General features: G+C 37.2%; 1 protein-coding gene across 1 annotated transcript in view; it reads right to left on the reverse strand.

Moving 5' to 3' along the window:
• Nucleotides 1-12,222, reverse strand: part of FMN1 (formin 1) — a 420,519-nt gene that overhangs the window by 342,472 nt on the left and 65,825 nt on the right. The window lies entirely within an intron of this gene.

Genomic DNA, 12,222 nt, shown 5'->3' on the forward strand with positions numbered 1-12,222 from the left:
TGTTCTTAGCCCCGTTCTTCGGTTTTAAAAATAACTCTATAGGTAGGTATCATTAGCGTCCCCATTTTAGTTGGGGAAACGGAAGTACAAAGAAGTGAAGCGAATTGCTCAAGATCATGAGATCAGTAAATGGTAAAGCCAGGAACTGAACCCAGGCAGTTCAACATTAGAGGGCGTGCTCTTAATGACTAGATTCCACAGCCTCTGCCTGGCATTCTCGAGATGGCGGTACCTGTTCTACAATAAAAGGACTTCAAAAAAAAAAAAAAAAAAAAAAAGGACTTCGTGGTCAAGTTAGTGTGAGAAAAGCTACATGTCGTATCCCCAGAGCCATGATTCATATTAGCATATTAAAGACCTTGAGATGTCCTTTACTAAAGAAACTTAGCTCTGTATAATAATGTTTTCCAAACTTACATGACCACAGAATCCATTTAAAGGGACACCCGTTAAACACGTCGCAAGCCACCAGTGTTCCACCTGAATATAGTTTGGAAACCACGAGATGACCTCTAAAGTCCCATAGAGCTCTCAGGTTCCTAGACCTCTTCTAATTCCTGGTAAGCAACCTTGGCAAAATATTAAGCAACCAGGCAGAAGTTAAGGGTTTAGGCTCAGGGCACTTTTGCAACAGAGATGACTGTTGGATGTATGATAGGGTGTTTATTACACCTAATCCTTGTAATAGTGTCTCTTTGGCAGGGACCCAAAACCAGCCAACGACTTCCGCCACGTTGAACACCTGACTTACAAGTAACTTGAGCTGAGAGTAAGTCCGCTAACAAAAGGACTGTGGGATAACACGCTTCTCCTTTATATTAGAGTAGCATTTCAGAAGAAAGAAAAATTGAAAACAGCCGAGGTTTTGCTTTTTGTTTGCCTGTTCCGTGGGTTGGTTCCTAATCACACTTTAAAGTTGAAAGGTGATGCAGGTCACAGGGTCTCTACAGTTGCCCTCTGGCAGGCTGTCCACAAAACACTTGGCTGTGATCACTGAGAAAATGAAGGTCCAGGGCCTTGGGCATCGACTCTGCAGACATGGGCCTCCAGAAGGTTACAACCAGGCTCTTTCTTCACCTGAGCGAGATGTCTTAGAATGAGGGTCTTTTCAGGAACTTGGCCTCATTCTTTCCATATGCCTCCTTCTAACTACTCTCTCCAGACAGACTTTCTCCTGGGCTTTTGTTTAGGGCCTCATGTGCCACAGAGTGCCCCCACCCCTGCTCAGAAGACACAGAAAAGGACTAATGCCTAAAGAACCTCGGAGAGGAGGGAGCCTGCTAAGCTCCTCCACTATGACTTCATGGCGACCCCAAGAGGAGGGCGGTGCTGGCCATGCTTTAAGAGGTGAAGAGATTAAAGCTCGGACCCCTCTTAGCTTCCATTTATAAAGCTTATCCCCCTCCTAGAATATTTCTGTTCAGATAACTTCCATTTATATAGCTCATCCCCCCTCCTAGACCATGTCTGTTTATCTTTGGCAAGAAAAGAGGAAATAAGCCTTTTAAAATTTATGGTGTACCCTCACCAGGCTACCTCATCTTCAGAAATGTATTAATTACTAATCACATCCCTCCACTTTTCACTTTTATTTTGGAATAGCTGCTGGCTTTGGGTACAGTTTACACAGATTGATAAAACAACATAAAACATGCTACATACATCACAGAGAACATGCTGTATAACACCTAAGGTAAGATATCTAGATCATCAAAGGCACATTGTCTGGTGAGTAGAAGTTCATCATTTAGGTATAAGAGAGTGGTGAAGTCCCACAGTTACAAGGATCTCGCGTCCTTAGATAAAATACAGACGCACGTGCAAACGTACCCACACGCCTGCCGTGGCTGTCCACCGCTGCATGAACAGGTGTGGGATGCAATCCAGCTCACTTTATGCAGAGGAAAGACAATGTGAAGTTTAGGCAGAAATGACGAAAAGTAACTTCAGTTTAGAAGTTACTTCTAAAGAAGTAACTTCAGTCTTAATTTTCAAGAATCAGTTTCTAATACCTAATTTTAACCAGACAATATCCCTATGAAGCAAACACGCAAGGTAAAGCCATGATGCGTAGTAATTTGGGGAAGGATCGTTAGGACAGGAAAGACCAAGGGCAGAAGTAAGTAACAAAACTGTTATTCTCAGAAGTCAGACAAAGTAGGTGAGGACACTGGACAAATTCACCATTACAAAGGACATAAACTCATAAAGTAAGTCTTTTTTAATTAATTTTTTTATTGAAGTATAGTTGATTTACAATGTTCTGTTAATTTCTGCTGTATAGCAAAGCGAACATGTATATATATGTACATATATATACATTCTTTTTTTATATTCTTTTGCATTATGGTTTATCATAGGATATTGAATATAGTTCTCTGCGCTATACAGTAGGACCTTGTTGTGTATCCATTCTATATACAAAGGAGTGGAAAGTTGGGGTTAGCAGATGTAAGCTATTACGTATAGAATGGATATACAAGGTCCTACTGTATAGCACAGAGAACTATATTCAATATCCTATGATAAGCCATAATACAAAAGAATATAAAAAAGAATATATATATTCTTTTGTATTCTTACTATATATATATATATATATATATATATAGTTATAGTAAGTCTTTGAATGGAGAGTTTTAATAATACCAACTCAAGTTTTTTGAACAGTCAAAAATAAAGCACATGTCTATGTCTATTAAAATAGGTAGTGGCCACACTGTTCTCTTCAACTGAATACATTTAATAAAGAGAGATAAAAATTACCTGAAGTTAGGTAAGTATATTCTGTCAGAACAGTCAAATGTCATTTAATTTTCTGATGCAAATACATTTTGAGGTGTTATATTTTCATTGAACATTTTATGGAAAGCTTAAAACAGTCTTATCAACTTAATCATGTCCTCCCCTTTCATGTGCATATACTATAAATCTAATTTTTCTTCAATATTTATTAGTTATTTTGTTTCTCAAAAACATTTCAACAGCTTGATGGACCACACATACACACACAGGTTAATTCCACAGCTGACCACCTGTTAATACAACATACAGCACAGTCACAGTACAGGAAGGGCAACTTACCTCGAGACCACTTTGAAAGTCTGTGCTTTTCCCAGATGAGCTGCACTTCCTGATGCTAACCTACAACATCAGACTAGGATTTTGCTGTCAATTATCAATACAATGGAAGCAGACAGAAAGGAAAGGTGATGTGCCATTTAAAACTGGAGGCAGTCTCCATAGCTCATCTTCCCCCAATGGAATAAGTCTCCCTACCTGAGGCACACTGGTTTATCGTTCCCATGTCTTCACTTCCTTCCTACATTGTGATTATGCACCAAAGGCCTTTTCCAGTTGCCTTTGTAGCTCCTCCCACTGGCACAGATGTTGTATATTTCCCCGGGTCCATGGACATTGGGTCCATGGATGTTGGATCTGGCCCTGTGACTGGCTTTGGCCAATTGAATGTGGGCAGTGTGACAGTGTGCCAGTTCTGAGCCAAGACCTTAAGAGGTATTGTGTGTTTTTACACCCTGCCTTGTGTTCTACCATCACCACAAGACAAGCACGTCCTAGGGAGCCTGGACTTAAGACACATAGAGCAGACCCGAACCCAGTCCTGCGGCCTGGAGCCAGACACAGCTGAGCCCAGATCAGATCAAGTGAACCTTGCCAACTCTTAGACCAATGAATGAGAACAATAAATATTTGCTATGAACCATCAAGATTTGGGTTTTATTTGTTGAAATAGCTGGCTTATACACTCCATCATCTGCCCCCACCGGAAACACTATACCTATAAAAACTTTAAACCATTTCACCTGAGAGGACTTAAAGGCTACAACAGTTTTATTTTACAATTTGTACTAAAAACAGTTATTCACTATATTAGGTTTTGAAAAAAATCAGGTGAAAATTCACAGCATACCCATTTCCTCATTCATACCACAATTCACACACAAACTACATTTCATTAAAAATAATAACCTTATTTACCAGGCACTGGTTTTAATTATCACACACACACACACACACACACACACACACAAACCCCAACTTCCAAAGAGAAGTTTGCAAACATACTATATAATCAGATTTGGATAAAAGTCCCTAAGGAACAAAATTACAGTGGCTTTCCGCCTTTCTCCTCTAATTTTCCCATCATACTGAGCCCTCACTTGACAGCAGTGATGGAGTGTTATGCCTCCAAAAGAAGAAGAGGGAAAAAAAAAACCCTCAGCCTGAAACTCTCATGAGTTTTTGTTCCTATGCTGTAGCTCTCAAGGCCATCCATCATACTTGACTTAAAATACATCCAAAGAGGTGAAGTTTTCTCAACTGTGAATATCAGAACTGATATGTAAAGGGAGACAGGTTGTCTTCCATTATGTTATTCAAACATGTACTTACAAGCAAGAGAGACAGCAATCTAGATGTGTAGCTAATGGAAAGTGACATTGTTAACTACTTGTAAAGAGGGTGTGTGCTTGTGTGTAATTATTCATGTCTATATCTAGGAAGACAGAGCTTTGGCAAAAGTAAATTCTCATGGCTGCTATCTGTCAGTTAGTGATCAACCCTCAGCAATCCCACTGCCCCCTTTTTCATTCCTTGTGATGTATAATGATATAATGTTACTAAACCAGCTAGGTAGCTATAACTCTGAGAAAACATCTTATCTATCCATCCCAGCCTCTAACTCTCCTCGTGAGAAGTATGTAGAGAGAGAAATTATGAGCAAGGACAGACAGGTGGTAGGTGTACAGAGGTATGGAGGGCTGTGGGTAGATCCAGAAATAGGACAGACAGGGGGAGTAGGCATGTCAATTTCAGAGCCTATGAAGAAAGCATTCAATTCCATCAAACAAATGCAGTGTTATTTGGATTTCTAAAATTATGGGCAAATTCCAATAAAATACAATAGAATTTAGAGTTAGAAGGATCTTATGTATCTCCCCACCTACTGCTCATTTTATAGTTGAGGGAACAGAAATCCAGGAAGATTGCGATAGTTCCAACATACCCAGCTAGTGGCAAAGGCAGAACTAAAATCCAGGTTCCAGGGAAATCTTTCATACTATTTAGAGAAGGACATTACTGCCAATTCCCAGATGGGAATATTGAGGTCTGAGGAAGTAGGAGATGCGAACCATTTGACAGGTGGGATCGTTTCCTAACTGTGACCTTTACTAATTGTTTGACCTTAGTGGAATTACTAAACTTCCCTGAATCATTTCCTCATTAATAAAAAGAACATAATAAGAATATGCCTGATATTTAGCTGTGCTCAAAACTGTTTTCCTCCAGAAAACTTTCCCTGGACTGGGTGTGATGAATTGACGGGGTATGTAAAAAAAAGAGAAAGCTGTTTACAGTGAGGGCATATTACACACCACATACTCGTGTTAAGGACTATTTTCTTGTCAAAGAAGATACAGAGAAGAAAAATTAAGCTCATAAGAATTCACAGCAGCACTCCAGTGCAGCAGATCCCAAATCTGTTCAAGTCCTAAAAATAGAATTCACATCATCAAATGCAATAGCTCCCAGTAAGTGGCTGGTCATCTCCAAAACGTGCAGCTCCTCAGGGAACTTCATAGACACCCTATGACACGTCTTCCCCAAAAGTCAAACACAGGAGCCTAGAGCATGAATGAAACTATTTATAGGCATAGCTGTAAATGAAATCGCTTTTTAAAGAGGTACATCAATATCTATTTTTATGCTTATTACATTAACCTCTTTCCATGATCTTTTCCTGTAAAGAATACAAATGTTAGATGAGAGGCAAATAGTACTCAAGCCAGGAAACTGAACTATGGCTATAGTTATACTGGATATTTTAACACCTGAAAACAGGGGCATGTACTTAAAGTAGCACAAATGTTGCTGAGTTACTCTGCCTTAGAAAGGATACAAGGTAGGAGCAGGTGCACCTAAGTAAGGTTTGGTGCAGAGAAGATCAAGAAAGGATCAGATCTGGAAGGTTGTAATGTTCACTGAGACATTAAGAACCTCTGTCCATTCACAGATAGTAAATGCTGAAGAAATTGATATTGAAATGCCTAGGTTATCAACACATTTTGGTATGTTTGGTCATGAGGAATATACTTGCTTATTAACAAAAAATATTGAAGAACAAGAATGAAAACATTTCTTATAGTATTCATTATAAATAAATTTGAATAGCCTTTTCTTCTTTTTATGTCACATTGTTCCAGTTATTATGGGGATAGTTGCACCGGTGGGGAACCCAACTCTTGAAGAGATATGACATAACTACCAATTATATTAATAGCTAAGGCAGCACAAAATACTAAGCCTTGAATAATAAAATATATAATAAACAATTTTTTAAACATCTCTTTCCAAAAAGAAATGATCTTAAGAAATTCACCAAAAAATGAATGTACATAACAAGACTGATACAAAGAAAAAAAGAAGGCACATATGCCAATGTTAAGGGTAAACATTTAAGAGATTAAGAACAAAATATGGCTTTGAGTGTCCTTATAAAGCAAGAATGAAACAGCATTTAGTTATTTCACCCCTATTATCAGAAGGAAGAAACACTGATCCTACGGGCTGACAAAGGTTTTTCTAATATTAAATTCTGAGAGAAATTGCTATATTACAGAGTTAGTTCCTACCTGAGTCTTAGCCCCATCCCAGCTGTCTGACCAACAATTGACTTCACAGAGCCAATGGGGATGGTCTAGTTGTCTATCAGTGACCTTTGGCCTTCTAACCAGAAAGGTTTGGAGATTATCTTGACCATTCAGTGATTTGGAACTGAAGTGATGAGTTCTTCAGCAGAGCAGCTAAGTAGTGGCATCCTAGAAACAGCGAGTTTTTTAAATGAACCCTTCTGCCAAGGTGTCTTAGGCAACAGAGTTTTTCTAGCTCCCTTCTTCCCCCAGGCATTAGTAATGAAGAGGAGCCTGGCACTTTATCCTAACAACCCTAGCTGAGGCCTGATTATCACTTTCTCTCTCCACAAATTCATTTTCTTAAGGGTAAGTAACATCCTACAAATAGGACATTTACTATGCATCACACACTTTATATATGTTACACATTACTGAGAATCTTCACAATAATCCTGCAAGTTAGGTGTAAAGTATTAAAGATGAGAAAACTAATGAAATAGAGACATTAACTTTACCCAGGGTCAAACTGTAAGTAGGAGAATTAGGTTCTGAACCCAGAGCCTGGAATTAACCTCCTGCCAGAAACAACTGAAAACTAAACGAAATATAGGAAACAACTATTTTTAGATATTTGATAGCAAACAACGCAGTATTATAATCCTGGAAAGAGGTACAACAAATGAAGTGAGCCTCATAAATTGCCTTGGTTTCCAGCTAAGAGGTGATTTCTGGACTGAAAATAATTAATAGGGCCCCAGTGGCCTATGGGGCATTGTCAAGCAGTCTAATATATGTAAAATTAGAAGCAGGGGTCTAAGAGAAACAGAAAAATATTTAAAGAAAAACTGGCTGAAAATTTTCCAAATTTGATAAAAATTATAAGCCCCTAGATCAACGAAGCTCTATGAACCTAAAGGGAGATAAACACAAAAGAAAACCATAATAAGTCAAATTGCTAAAAACCAGTGATGAAAAATATTGTAAAAAAGAAAAACATTATGTTTAGAAAACCAAAGAAAAGAATAATTACAGACTTCTTGTCAAAACATGCAAGCATTAAGAAAATGAAATGACAATTTTAAAGTGAAGAAAGGTAAAAAGTGCTGAATGATAAGAGATTTTTAAAAAGTCAACCTAGAATTTTATATCCAGTGAAAATATCTTCCAAGATGAAAGAAAAATAAAGTCTTTTTCAGACAATTAAAAGCTAGACAATTTATCTCCAGCTGACTTAGACCACAGGAAGTGTTAATAAATTTTTTCAGGCAAAGGGAAAAAAAATCAGAAGAAAATTTGGAAAACACCAAAAATGATAAACATGTGAGTAAATACACAAGATGTTTTTCTCATTATTGAAGTTATTTAAAGATATAATTAACTGAAGCAAAATAATGTATTCTGGGGTTTATAACATATGTAGATATAAAATGTTGACAATAGCACAATATCCAAGAGAGAGAAATGGAAATATTCTGTTTTAAGAGTCATACATTTATATGAAGTGGTATAATAATATTTAAAATAGATTGTGATAAATTAAGTTACATATTATGAACTCTACAGTAACCAGTGTTTTAAGATGGTATCTCCAACAGTGGACATGGACACAAAGTGGAATCCTAGAAGTACTTGATCCAAAAGAAGACAGAAAGTTATGTAAAAGGGAGCCAAAGAAATGGAAGGTAGACTAAAACTCAACCACACTGATAGTTACATTAAATATAAGTCACTGAAACTCTCCAATTTAATGCCAGAATTTATCAAACTGGATAAAAAAAGCAAGACTCAACTATATGCTATCTATAAGAAACTCATTTTAAATGTAAAATTATAAATAGGTTAACAAAAGAAGGATGGGAAAAGCTATATCATGCAAACATTAATCACAGAAAGCTTGAGTAGTTATATTAGTATCAGACAAAAATAAACTTCAAAGTAAGATATATTACCAGGGATAAAGAGAGAAATTTGATAATGATAAAGGAGACAGTTCATCAAAAAAAGATATTAACAGTCCTAAATTTCTTTGTACCTAGCCACAGAACTTCAAAATACGTAAAGCAAAACTATCAGAACTGAACTGAGAAATATATATATATATATTCACAATTAAATTTGGAGATTTCAACACTCCTCTCTTAGTAATTAACAGGACAGGTTGACAGGAAATTGACAGGAATATAGAAGAATTAAACAACATTGTCACTGATTTGACTTAACTGATATTTGTAAGATACTCCATCTTATAACTACAGTATACATTTTCTTTTCAAGTGCATATGGAATTTACCAAAACAGTCCACATACTGGGCCATAAAATAAGGCAATACATTTAAAAGAATCAAAAAATATATTCACTGACCACAGTGGAATTAAATTAGATACTAATAACAGAAAACTATCTGGAAAATCCCAAATATTTGGAAATTAGACACCATACTTCCAAATAACTTCATAGGTCAAAGAAGAATCACAAGGGAAATTACAAAATATTGGGGATGCAGCCAAAGCAGTGATCAGAAGGCAATTTATAGCCTTACTTACCAACAAGTGACTGCCCCTCTCCGACTTTGGTCAACATCTTAACATTTATTCTCTGGACTGGGGGATATCAGGCAGAATTGATGTATGGTTAACTCATAGAAAACAGAGAACTCTGTAACCATCTGCTTCTTAAATGCTAAATGCTAAGGTTTTAGCTTTTTTCACCCCACTAGGCTTCAAGAAAACTGTTAGTTTCTAGGGCTAGGCAGGTACTGGAATATTATTCTAGGAGAAACATGACTAGCTTAAGAGAAAGAACATGGAGATAGTAATATTGGAGGTTCCTTGATAAACAGCTATCCCATATCATCCTAGAGTGAAGCTCAAATCCAGTATCCTTTCATGGGCACTCAGAGCTTCCAAAAAGCTTTTTGATCTCCAGACCTTAAGCATGTACAACCAATGACTATGAGACAGCTGACGAGAACATCTCACATAAAAAGCAAGAACGTGGACAGCAAAAGGAGAAAGAGGTTGTGTCACTTCAGACCTGCTGGATCAAGATTTTTAAAGGTGGCTTCTTTTTTAGCAACCATATCTTTGGCACCTGGCCCTGTTCCATACCTCCAGTTCTTGCCAGCTTCCTGTAATACTGTCTCTGCCCTTTTCCCCTTCAGGCCTAGGGCTGGTAATGACTTTTTGCTGCTGCTGGTTTCTGGGAACCTCACAGACTCACACTGGTTTTCTTAATTGGTCTGGACATAATCTCTTCATTAAGTTATTTTCAGTTTAAACCCTTTTGAATATACCATCTATTTTCTGCCAGGACTCTGACTGATAGAGTAACTGGAATCAGGAATGGGGTTTATTTCAGACCTTTTAGCATGCTTTTGTATTATTAAGGCATTTGGGGTACTTGCTATCTGATGCTTCCCATATACCCAGTTAGCATAATAGCAGCAATGTAATAGGCCAGTATAATATTTTAAGAGCTATCAAAATGATCAAACTCCTTTCGATTTTATGACAGAGAAAAGGTAAATTGTCATACCTTAAAGTAAGCCAGTGACAAGTATACTGCTGTCCCTTCCAGACGAAGATGAATTGATTGGTATGAAAATAAAAGCATTTTCTGTATCAATAAATGCATATCAGCTCTCAGGGGCTGTGCTGATATGCTCAGTAAGTATACCATATCTGAAAGAGCGCTTGCAATTTGCATCCCCATGTAATTAAGCTTAGAATAAGCAGACATTCTCTGAAAGCCATCTGTTTTCTCACTAGCCAAAAGAGAATTTAATTGGGAGTATGGTATGAATCACCATCCCTGCATCTTTCAAATCTTTGATAGTGTCACAAATCTCTGCAATTACCCCAAAGATACAGTATATGCTTTCAACTAGAAGGAAAAATTTGGTGCTCATTCTCCCAGAATACACAGGTCTGGGGACCAAAAGTAGAAGTGAGAGAGGCCCCCTCACACTATTACACCTAATTAATCACTTGCATAATTTTTACTTCCTATCCTTGCAACCTTGGGCTTGGTGGGTTCAGAGATCTTAGTGCCCAGAGGAGGGAGGCTTCCACTAGGGAACTTAGTCATGGTTCGTGAGACAGGAAGCTGAGAGTGCTTCCTGACCATTTTAAGTTCTCACACATTAGAGATGGATTCATTTGATTTCAGTGCCTCACCAAATGAATGTCTTCAGTGGAATATTTTGAACTGGACCTAGAGTATTAAACTTCCGCGATCAAAGAAACAGTAATAAATGTTAAAGCTGCACATTTTGAAAAATAATCTAGAATGAATGTCCTCATATAAATATTAAAACAATACAAGGAAACTACTGTGAAATAAATACTCTCAAAGATTCCTGGTGAGACAGTAAGTTGGTATACATCCTTGAAAAGCTATTTGGCAATGTATATCTGAAACAGGGGTTGACAACTCTGGCCCAGCAGCCAGATACACCACACAGCCTGTTTTTGTACAGTCTGTGAGCTAAGAATGGTTTTTGCATTTTTTTTCATTTTTGAAGGAGGGGAAAAAGGAGAAAGAGGCGGGTGGGGGGGGCGGGAACAGGAGGGCAATAGGGAAGGGCAGGCAGAGGGGGAGGGGGAAGAAGCCACAGAGACCCTATGGCCTACAAAGTCAAAAATATTCTCTTTGGCTCTTCACAGAAAAAGTTTGCTGACACCTGTTCTAAAATGTTAAATATGTTCTTACCCTTTAACCAATAAAAATTGACTTGTGTGACTCTATCCTAGAAGAATAATCATTTTGTTATTCAAGATCTATTATAAAGATATATTACAAGATGCCCATCAAAGTATAATTTATAGTTTAAAAAGTGGGAAACTAAATACCATAAACACTATATACACCCTTGCTGTTAGAGTTATTACTCTTTATTCGGTGCTGAATTAGATCCTGTGGAAGGCAAAAAGAAACTTCATTTCTCCAAAGGGTTCACTTTCAAGTTCAAATGAACAGTTCAATAATATGTTCTCATATTCTATTTGATTCATTTTGAAATATTTCAGTTGTTTCTCATTCTCCCTTCAGCAAGTATATCTCCAAAGGAAAAAAAAAATTTTTTAAAGAAAAAAGCAAACAAAACCTAAGCCACCATAAAGAATTTCATGTTTTCCTGCCGTAAAGTATTAGAGGACGCAGGGTCTTTTCAGAATGTTTTGTTCAGCTAAGTTATCATGGTTTCTTCTCCTTTATACTTTGAATCCATTTAGTCAAACATAAAATTAACCCTAATCATCTTCAATTTAGTAACTTGTTTTTACATTTTATCACTATCTGAAAATTGCCTTTTTTTCTCCCCCATGAGGGGACTGCTATAATCTCAAATGTGATTTTACTATGTCTTGGGGCTACTGTCTACCAGAAAACACAGCTCCAATTTAAAATGCATGTCAGTAGAAACATCAACTTACTAGAAGGAAATTAACTTCATAGGCAAATCTTTCAGGAAAGCAATTGATCCATAAAGTGAGCTAAATCTATACTAAGAATAGAATTGAGTTCATCAGATATTTTTCAGCCCAGAAGAACTTATCAATACACTCAAGT

Source organism: Balaenoptera musculus, chromosome 2 (genome assembly GCF_009873245.2).
Source record: "Balaenoptera musculus isolate JJ_BM4_2016_0621 chromosome 2, mBalMus1.pri.v3, whole genome shotgun sequence".
Classification (NCBI taxonomy): Eukaryota; Metazoa; Chordata; class Mammalia; order Artiodactyla; family Balaenopteridae; genus Balaenoptera; species Balaenoptera musculus.